The sequence below is a fragment of the Bos grunniens genome, chromosome 23, assembly GCF_055505025.1.
Source record: "Bos grunniens cultivar Pamir isolate PY7600 chromosome 23, Bosgru_T2T1.0, whole genome shotgun sequence".
Classification (NCBI taxonomy): domain Eukaryota; kingdom Metazoa; phylum Chordata; class Mammalia; order Artiodactyla; family Bovidae; genus Bos; species Bos grunniens.
In genome coordinates this window covers 1,573,965-1,585,438 of record NC_141187.1, presented here as the reverse complement: position 1 = coordinate 1,585,438, position 11,474 = coordinate 1,573,965, and positions in this window count along the sequence as shown.

The window sequence follows — 11,474 nt, the reverse complement described above, 5'->3', positions numbered from 1 at the left end:
AGGAAATCAGCCCTGAACATTCATTGGAACAAATGATGCTGAAGCTGAAACTCCAATACTTTGGCCACCTGATGTAAAGAACTGACTCATTGGAAAAGACCCTGATGCTGGGAAAGATTGAAGGCGGGAGGATAAGGGGACAACAGAGGATGAGATGGTTGGATGGCATCACCGACCTGATGGACATGAGTTTGATTGAGCTTGAGGAGATGGTGATGGACAGGGAAGCCTGGTGTGCTGCAATCCATGGGGTCCCAAACAGTCAGACATGACTGAGTGACTGTGCTAAACTTTACTGCTTAAATTTACTTTGGTTCAAGGATGATCTATATTTACCATACAGTATATACTGTAGAATTTGAAACTAAATGTGTTTAAAATATACACATGTGTACATTTCTTTCTACTAATCTGATTTCTTACCAGCTCAATAGAATGCTTAACAACTAATTTAAGAAGCAAGATTAAGAAAGTAGAAATGGCTGAATTTTTCAGTTGCCATCTCATTTTACAGACCATTATATCACTAAAAAGTTTTGCTATCCCTCTGAATTGATGTAAGTTACTTTTAAAATCCTGCTGAGTGTTTTTTAATGAATATTGACACACAAAGCTGTAGGTGAAAATACTACTTGAGAAAAATCATAAGCTTTAGCAATATGGAACCACTACAAGACTGTATTTGACAAAGCAAGATCTGTAAAAATATATTTCTATTGACTGTGGTTAAAAATATCCCCTTTGTGGATCACAGCCTTGTCAGGGCAAATGGATTTGCATAACTCAATGAAGTTATGAGCCATGCAATGCAAGATCACCCAAGACTGGTGGGTCATAGTGGAGAGTTCTGACAAAACATAATCCACTAGAAATACTTTGCTAAGTCGCTTCAGTCATGTCTAACTCTTTGTGACCCTAAGGACTGTTGCCCACCAGGCTCCTCTGTCCAAGGGTTTCTCCAGGAAAGAACTAAAGTGGGTTGCTGTGCCCTCCTCCAGGGGTATCATCCCAACTCAGGAATCAATTTTGCATGTCTTACATTTTCTACATTGGCAAGCGAAATTTTACCACTAGCACCACCAGGGAAACCCGGTTCACTAGAGGAAGGAATGGCAACCCACTTCAGTATTCTCTCCACAAAGCCCCCATGAACAGTGTAAAAGGCAAAAGATATTACACCAGAAGATGAGCCCCCCCCGGGCCAAAAGGAGTCCTATATGTTACTGGGGAAGAGCAGAGGGCAATTACTAATAGCTCCATAAAGAATTAAGAGACTTTGCCAAAGTGGAAGCAATGCTGTGTTGTGGATGTATCTGGTGGTGAAAGTCTGATGCTATAAAGAACATCTTTGCCTAGGAATATTAAATGTTAAGTCAAGGTATATTGGACATTGTTAAGTAGAACATGACAAGAGTGCACATCAACATCTTAGGAATCAGTGAACTAAAATGGATGGAAATGGGTGAATTTAATTCAGAGGACCATTATATCTACTACTGTGGGCAAGAATCCTTTAGAAGTGGAATAGCTTTCATAGTCAACAAAAGAGTCTGAAATGCATCATTTGTGTGTGGTCTCAAAAATGACAGAATGATCTCAGTTCATATACAAGATAAGCCATTCAACATCCCAGTAAGTCTATGCCCCAACTACCGATGCTGAAGAAGTTGAAGTTGAATGGTTCTAAGATCTACAATACCTTCTTGAACTAACACCAAAAAAAGATCATAGGGATTGGATGCAAAAGTAGGAAGTCAAGAGACACCTGGAGTAACAGGTAAGTTTGTCCTTGTAGTACAAAACAAAACAGGGCAAAGGTTAACAGAGTTTCATCAAGAAGCATGCTGGTCATAACAAACGCTCTCTTCCAACAATACAAGAGAGAACTCCATACATGGACATCACCAGATGGACAATACTGAAGTTAGATTGATTGTATTCTTTGCAGCCAAAGATGGAGAAGCTCTATACAGTCAGCAAAAACAAGACCTGGAGCTGACTGTGGTTCAGATAATGAGCTCCTTATTGCAAAATTCAGGCTTCAATTGAAGAAAGTGAAAGCCACTAGACCACTCAGGTATGACCTAAATCAAATCCCTTAAGATTATACAGTGGAGGTGATCAATAGATTCAAGGGATTAGATCTGGTAAACAGAGTGCATGAAGAACTGAACAAAGGGTCATAACATTGTTGGTAACACCACAGGAAGTGGTGACCAAAGCTGTCCCCAAGAAAAAGAAATGCTTCTTGTAAAGGCAAAAAGGTTGTCTCAGGAGGCTTCTCTTGTGTCTCAGCTGGTAAAGAATCTGTCTGCAATGAGGGACACCTGGGTTCAATCCCTGGGTTGGGAAGATCCCCTCAAGAAGGAAAAGGATACCCACTCTAGTATTCTGGCCTAGAGAATTCCATGGACTGTATAGTCCATGGGGTCACAAAGAGTCTGACACAACGGAGTGACTTCCACTTCCACAAGGAGGCTTTACAAATAGCTGATTAAAGAAGAGAGGAGTTCCAGAGAATATAAAAAAGTGATGAGAAGGCCTTCTTAAGTGAACAATACAAAAAAAAAAAAGATAGAGGAAAACAATAGAATGGGAAAGACTGGAGATCTCTTTAAGGAATTGGAGATACCAAGGGAACATAACATGGGAAAATGGGCACAATAAAGGACAGAAATAGTATGGTCCTCACAGAAGCAGGAGGCATTAATCAGAGGTATAAGAATACACAGAAGAACTATACAGAAAAGTTAATGACCTGGATAACCATGATGATGTAGTCATTCACCTAGAGTCAGACATCCTGAAATGTGAAGTCAAGTGGACCTTAAGAAGAATTACTGTGAACAAAGCTAGTGGAAATGATGGAATTCCAGCTGAGATATTTCAAATCCTAAAAGATGACACTGTTAAAGTGCTGCACTAACTACTGTCAGCAAGTTTGGAAAACTTAGCAGTGGCCACAGGACTGGAAAAGATCAGTTTTCATTCCAATCCCAAAGAAGTGCAATGCCAAAGAATGTTCAAACTATTTTAATGCTACCAAGGTAATGCTCAAAATCCTTCAAATTAGGCAGTACATGAACCAAAAACTACCAGATGCACAGAACTGAGTTTAGAAAAGGCAGAGGAACAAGAGATCAAATTGCCAACATTCGTTAGATCATAGAAAAAGTAAGGGAATTCCAGATAAACATCTATTTCTGCTTCATTGACTATGTAGAACACTGGACTATTTCAATCACAACATACTGTGGAAAATTCTTGAAGAGATGGGAGAACCAGACCACCTTACCTGTCTCCCAAGAAACCTGTATACAGGTCAGGAAGCAACAGTTAGAACTGAACATGGAACAACAGTCTGGTTCAGTATTGGGAATGGAGTATGACAAGGCTGTATATTGTCACCATGCTTATTTAATTTCTATGCCAAGCACCTCATGTGAAATGCCTGGCTGGATGAATCACAAGCTTGAATCAAAGTTGCCAGGAGAAATATCAACAACCCAGATAAGCAGATGATACCACTCCAATTCAGAAAGTGAAGAGGAATTCTTGATGAGGGTGAAAGATAAGAGTGAAAAGGCTGGCTTAAAAATGGACATTCAAAAAACTAAGATCACAGCAAATAGTAACATCACTTCATGGCAAATAGATGGGGAAAAAGTGGAAGCAGTGACAAAATTTATATTCTTGGACTCCAAAATCACTGCAGATTGTGACTGCAGCCATGAAATGAAAAGACATTTGCTCTTTGGAAGGAAAGCTATGACAATCCCAGACAGTGTGTTAAAAAGAAGAAATGTCCCTTTACTGACAAATATCCATATATTTGTCCATATATATATCCAAATCAAAGCTATGGTTTTTCCAGTAGTCATGTATGGATGTGAGAATTAGACCATAAAGAAGGCTGCTATTGCTATTGCTAAGTCACTTCAGTCGTGTCCGACTCTGTGTGACCCCACAGATGGCAGCCCACCAGGCTCCCCCATCCCTGGGATTCTCTAGGCAAGAACACTGGAGTGGGTTGCCATTTCCTTCTCCAATGCATGAAAGCGAAAAGTGAAAGTGAAGTCGCTCAGTCGTGTTCGACTTAGCGACCCCATGGACTGAAGCCTACCAGCCTCCTCCATCCATGGGATTTTTTAGGCAAGAGTACTGGAATGGGGTGCCATTGCCTTCTCCAAAGAAGGCTGAGCACCAAACAATTGATGCTTTTCAGTTGTAGTGCTGGAGAAGACTCTTGAGAGTCCTTTGAACTGTGAGGAGGTCAAACTAGTCAATCCTAAGGGAAATCATCCTTGAATATTCACTACAAGGAGTGATACTGAAACTGAAGCTCCAATACTTTGGCCACCTTATGCAAAGAGTTGACTCACTGGAAAAGATTCTGATGTTGGGAATAATTGAAGGTAACAGGAGAAGGGGGCAGCAGTAGATGAGATTGTTAGAAAGCATCATCAACTCGATGGACATGAATTTGAGCAAACTATGAGAGATAGTGAAGGACAGGGAAGACTGGTATGCTGCAGTCCATGGGTCACAGAGTCAGACATGACTTAGTGACTGAACAACAATAGCAAAAAATAATATGGAATTTTATATGAAATTTGGTAATTTATTAAATAACTTAGGTAATGCTTTTCAGTGAAGTTAATTTTCACTCTTCCTTTTATCTTGCTTTTTATACATATCTTTATTCATAGATTTTTTTGTGCTGTATTTTAAAATTCAGCTTTATAACAACAAAGTTTTGCAGCATTGTCATTTATCGGTCAGTCTCAGAACGTACAAGCCTCTTTAAAACAAATGTAGACCTAATGCCCCAGAATCCAATTGCCCTTATTTTTGTATCCATTCAGTCTGTCTGTGTCATTTTTTACGGGGGTGTTTAATCCATTTATGTTTGAAGCTATTATTGATATATATGTATCTATTAGTGGGCTCCCCAGAAGGCCCTAGTGGTAAAGAATCCATTTGCCTGTGCAGGAGATGCAAGAGAAGTGGATTCAATCCCTGGGTCAAGAAAGACCCCCTGAGGAAGAAAATGGCAATCCACTCCAGGATTATTGCCTGGAAAATTTAATGGATAGATGAATCTGGAGGGTTATAGTCCATGGGATCATAAAGAGTCAGACAGGACTGAGCACACAGTGCATGTACTTATTGTCATTTTCTTAATTGTTTTTATTTTGTTTTTGTAGGCTTTTTTCTTCCTTTGTGTTTCATGCAGAGAGAAATCCCTTCAGTATTTGTTGAAAAGCTGGTTTGGTGGTACTGAATTCTAATTTTTGCTTGTCTGTAAAGCTTTTTATTTCTCTATTTATTTTGAATGAAGTCCTTGCTGAGTAGAGTAATCTTGTAGGATTTTTCCTTTCTTTTTCTTTTCTTTCTCTGGGACCTCTGTAATTCGAATGTTGGTGTGTTTAATATCATCCCAGAGCTCTCTGAGACTATCTTTAATTCTTTACATTCTCCATTCTATATTCTGCTCTTCAGTAGTTATTTCCACAATTCTGTCTTCCAGCACACTTATCCATTCTTCTATCTCATTTATTCTGCTTTTGATCTTTTATAGAAAAAATTTTAATTTCAGTTATTTTGTTGTTCATCACTGATTGCTTGCTCTTTATTTCTTCTAGATCCTTGTTAAATGTGCTAAATGATTCTTGCATTTTTCCCATTCTATCTTTGAGATTTTGGATGATTTTTACTATCATTACTTTAAATTATTTTTCAGAGTAGTTTGCCTGTTTCCTCTTTGTTCATTTGGTCTTGTGGGTTTTTACCTTGTTCCTTCATCTGCACAATATTTCTCTGTCTGTTCATTTTGTTTAACTTACTGTGTTTGTGGTCTCCATTCCTCAGGGTATAGGGTCACAGTTCTTCTTGCTTTTGGTCTCTGACCCCAGTGGGTAAGGTTGGTCCAGTGGCTTCTGTCAACTTTGTGTTGGAAGGGACCTGTGCCCATATTCTGGTGGGAGGAGGTGAGCTTTTTCCCTCTGATGGGAAAGATCATGTGATGTGGTGTGTTTTGGGGTGTCTTGCAGCCTGTCTGTGATAACTTGGTTTATATTCCTGTCTTGTTTGTTGTTTGGGTGAAGCATCCAGCACTGGATGCTGCAGGCACTTGAGTGGTACTGGATGCTGGATTTGAGTGGAGACCTCTGTGGGAGTTCTGACTGATTAATACTCCCAGGGGTCAGGAATTATCTGATGGTCTAGAGCCCTGGACTCAACAACCCCAGGATTCAACAAGTTGGGCTCAGGCCCAACTTCTGATCAGGGAAGCAAGGTCCCACAAGCAGTTTATTATGGTAATAAAAGGGGATTAAAACAAACAAGCAAAAGCAAGAAGCAAAATGAAACCCACAAAAGATAAAAACAAAATCAGACAAATAGAAATGAAAATAAAGTAATACACAACATGCATATGAAACCAAAAGCATCCAAAGAAAATAAAGTACAAGAGAGTGACTCAGCTAGCAAATGAAACCAAAAATGCTATCATCAATTAAAAACAAAGCTAAGTAAAACACAAAACAGAAAACAAGAGACTAAAGTGTCAATTGAGGGATAAAGCAAAGAAAATAAAAGAAACAAACATGGTGAAAAAAAAGAAAAAAATAGAAAAACAAAGATAAATAGACATGTATAAAAAGATTTATACATAATAAAAGGGAAAACTGCAAGAAGAAAATAAATAAAAAATAAAAAAAGAAAGACAAAAAGCAAAAACAGAAAACCACAGAAAGCCAAACTAGAAGTAGAAATATATAAAAGAAACAAAATGTGTGATTAAAAATAATTCCCAAAAGCCTACAGATAATAATGTAAACAGCAACCACAACAACAAAGAAAAAAAGAATAGAAAAATAAAAAAAACAGAATCAACTGCAAAACAAATCAAAACATAAAAAATTATATATGTTTTTCTCAGGTCTCAGTGTCCTTTCCCCCACTGTGAGCCATAGCCTACTTCCATCTACCTAGGAGTCCCTCTGGTACTGAGGAAGATTGGTCTGTGAACCTACTGTGAGGACAGCTCAGACTCTACTCTTGTCCTACATTTGTGTGTACTTGCTTCCAACATCCGCAGCTGCCAGAGCTAGAGTGTTATCTTTTGTGGGAACACTCATTGTCCTTTTATATATTCCATAGACACAGAGTCTACCTAGTTGATCATGTGGATTTAATCTGCATCTTGTACAACTGGTGGATCCCTTCCTTAGTTGTTCCACCCCTGGAGCTCATTTGTTGTTTATGCGGGTCATCTATAGGAATTTATGGGGGCATGGGGGTTTATGTGGGTCATCTATAGGAATTCGCACCCAAGGCTGTCCTGGAGGGTTGGGTCTGCCCCCAGTGAGGTCCATTCATGGAAGTGGTGTGGCTCTTTGGATCATGGGGACTTCAGCAGTGCCAGGTACACAGGGAAGTCAATGGCTATGGGTACAGGAAATATGGCTCTATAAGGAGTCTTTTCTAGCATCTGCAGCTGGCACTCAAGGGTCTCTAAGGCTGGTCTTTCTCTATTTCTTGACACATCAGGCACTAAAAAGTCTACCCTCACTGGGGTCTTCCTCCATTGATCAGCTGCCCATAACTGGCATGTGGGGAGGGAGAGGCTATAATGGTGGTTTCATTCCCCATTGTGACTCAGCAGTAGCACTCTACCTCCATGGCCACCTGGGTTTCCTCAAAATGCATTCCCCACTGCAAATTTCCACCCTACCATCCCCTCGTGCCCTCTGCCCACATCAACAGCAGTCCTCACCCCGAGATTTCTTTCCAGTCCATATGCTCCAGCTCCCAGTCACCATGCCCACCAGTTGACTCTGGTCCCTGTCTGTTGTAAGTAGGGCCACAGCATGGATCATCCATGTGGTTCTCACACCATTCAGACTGTCACAAATCAGTTGCGTCACTCTCTGACAGCCTCAAATGCTTCCCTTCTCTCCCATACAATTGGTCCTGATGTGAGGATCTCTCCTCTGCTTCAGCTTCCAGGTGGTACCTGTACCACCCCCAGGTACAGGTCCAATTCCACTCACTCTGCTCTTCCTTCTCCCTTCTTCCTATCAAGTTGTGCATGGATCTATATATTCCTTTCCAGTGGTCAGGGAGACTTGCCAATACTCAGCTGGTGCTCTGTAACAACTTCTGCCTCTGAAAAGGTATTCTTGGTGCATCCAAGGAGAGAGATGTATTCCACATCCTTCTACTCCTCCACCGTCTTGTTCACTTTCCTTATTGTATTAAAAAAAAAAAAATTTCTTTCTTCTTCTTTTCTTGGCCACACTGTGCAGCATGCAGAAACTTAGTTCCCAGGTCAAAGATTGAACCCATACCCCTTGCAGTGGAGGGGCAGAGTCTCAAATATTGGACTGTCAGGGAAGTCCCTGTCTACTGTATTTTCAATTTCAGGTACTATATTCTTCAGTTGTTACTGGTTCTTTTTTTGTTCTCTAATTTCTTATTAAAATCTCCCTGTATTTGTCTACGCTTCCCCTAATTCAGTTAGCATTCTTAATACTGTTTTGGACTTTTTGTTTCATTTGTTGGTTTTTCAAGGTTTTGTTTGTTTGCTATTCTTCTTCTTTTTTGTTCTTTTATTTGAAGAAAATTCTTCTGTTTTTTTTACTTAACTTTATGAAATTAGGTAAAAAATTACCTCTCCCAGCCATGAAGGCCTGTGCTTGTGTGGGAGCATCCTTATGTCATTTTATGTCTCTGTAGCTTTGCTATGATATGGGACTGAAGTGTACACAGTGCATCTTTCCCTGGGTATGCTGGTAGCCACTGCCTTGGTGGGGGCTTCTCTTGTGGCTCAGCTGGTAAAGAATCTGCCTGTAATGCGGGAGAACTGGGTTTGATTCCCTGGAGAAGGGAAAGGCTACCCACTTCAGTATTCTGGCCTGGAGAATTCCATGGATTGCATAGTCCATGAGGTTGCAAAGAGTCAGGCACAACTGAGGGATTTTCACTCACTCACTCACTGCATTGGTGGAAGGCATGGCTGGACATGGAAGGGTTACAGCCAGAACAAGGTGCAAGCTAGGGCTTCTGTTCTCAATGGCTATCACTGCTCACAGCGCTCACTACTACCGTGATCTGTGTTCGTTTCTACATTGCTCAAACTGTGTGTGAACCTGGAAATCAGAGTCTGTTGGTAAAAGCTCTATCTCTGAAAGCTAGTTAGTTTCACACCAGAAGTGACTTGAAAACTCTTTGATTGCTTTTCTACTATTCAGTGCAACACTTTCTTTAACCTAACAAGTGATTTTTCTGAATGAAACAGACTGCTGGAACTCCTTGTTAGGAGATCAACTCAGAGTCCATTTTACCTAACCAAGTTAATTATAGCTAGAGTACTGACTAGTCACAGAAGCTCTGCTCGAAGCACTGTTCACAAAGAAGGACCCGGTGTGTCCTGTTTGAGTCTCTACACTGCTCAGAAACATGCTGAGTGAGAATCTTGAAATCTGAGACTCTTGGCAAAGCTGTATTTAGTGCCTCTGAAAGCTAGTTAGTTGTAGACTGAAAGTTCCTTGAAAAATGCTTTGGTTATTGTTGTTTAATTCAGTTCCACAACTTCCTTAGTCTAACTCTTGAGTTTTTGAAAGAAACAGTTTTCTTGGAACTTTGTTAGGTGGTCATCTCAAAGTACATTTTCACCAAACCAGGTTAGTTATAGTTAGAATACTGACTATTCACACAACTCTCTGATCAAAACAGTGTTCACAAAGAAGGATCCAGTGTGTCCTGTTTAAGTCTCTACAGTTTGGAAACATGCTGTGTGTGAATCTCAAAATTGGAAACTGTTGGTTAAAGCTGTATTCTCTGCTTCTGAAAGCTAGTTAGTTGTAGACTGATTAGTTGAAAAATACAGGTTGTTTTTGTTCTATTCAGTTCAACCACTTCCTTAGTCTAACTCTTGACTATAATGAAAGGAATGGGCTTGGAAATAATTGTTAGGATGTCCTCTCAGAGTATATTTTCACTGAGCCAGGTTAGTTAAAAGTATACTACTAACTAGCCACACAACTCTCTGGTCAAATCAGTACTCTCACTGAAAGAACCAGAAGTCTTATTTCTGTCTTTGCATTTATTCATTAGGAACATTCTGTGTGTGAACAATGAAATCAGAGGCTCTAGGATAAAGCTGCAGTTTTGTTTGTTTGTTTGTTTGCCTCTGAAAGCTTGATAATCATAGAATTAAAGTTAGTTGGAAAACATTTTGGTTGCTTTTGTTGTATTACATTCAACAATTTTCTTAGATCAACCATTGTGTTTTCCTAAAGAAACATGCTGCTTGGAAAAATTTGTTAGGAGGTTCTCTCTAATTTCATTTTTACCCTCACCAGGTTAGTTATGAATATAATACTAGCTACTCACAGAACTATGTTCTCAAACCTATATTCACAATGAAGGAACGTGTGTTGTGTTTGTGTCTTTGCATTCATCAGGAACACCGTGTGAATGTTGTAAAATTTGTTGGTTGCTTTCATCGTATTCATTTCAACAAATTCCTTCATCTAACCCTTGAATTTTATGTAGGAAACACACTGCATGGAACTCTTTGTTAGGAGGACATATCAGAGTACAATTTCGCCTAACCCGTAATTTTGTTACTTCTAGCATGAACCAGTCCCAAACTCTGCTCAAACCAGTGTTCCCAAGGAAGGATCCATTGTTTCCTGTTTCAGTTTCTATGCTGTTCAGAGTGAATTTTGAAATCAGAGCCTCATCAAAAAGTAGTACCATCTACCTCTGAAAGCTAGTTAGGTGCAGACTGACAGGCAATGAATACTTTGGTTTCTTTAGTTTTATTAGGTCAACAGCTTCCTCAGTCTAACACTTGAGTTGTAGGTCAGAATCACCCTGCCTGGAACTCCTTGTTAGGAGGTCACTTGAGAGTGACCTTTCACCTACCTGGGTTACCTACCTTTAGAGTGACCTTTCACCTACCTGGGTTACTCACTAGTCACAGAACCCTCCGGTCAAACCAGCATTCTCCCTGAAGGAAGCAGTGTGCTTTGTCTGTATCTTTCATTCATCAGGAGCTTTCTGTGAGTGAGCCTTGAATGATGTTCCTTTTTGCCTAAAGCTGTATTTTCTGCCTCAGAAAGCCTGTTAGTAATAGACTAAAAGTTTGTTGAAAACCAGTTTGATTGCTTTTCTTTTATTCAGTTCCACAGCTTCCTTAGGCTAACCCTTGAGTGTTCCAAAAGGAAAGGGCTGCTTGGCTTGGAAATAATCATCCAAGGAGGTCATCTCTGACTGTATATTTCCCCTAACCAGATTAGTTCTCAGTATATATAATACTAGCTACTTACAGAACTTTGTGCTCGAACCTATATTCACAATGAAGGAACCAGTGTGCTCTGTTTATGTCTTAACATTCATCAGAAACATTTTATGTATGAATGTTGTAAAACTTATTGGTTGCTTTTATTGTATTCAGTTCA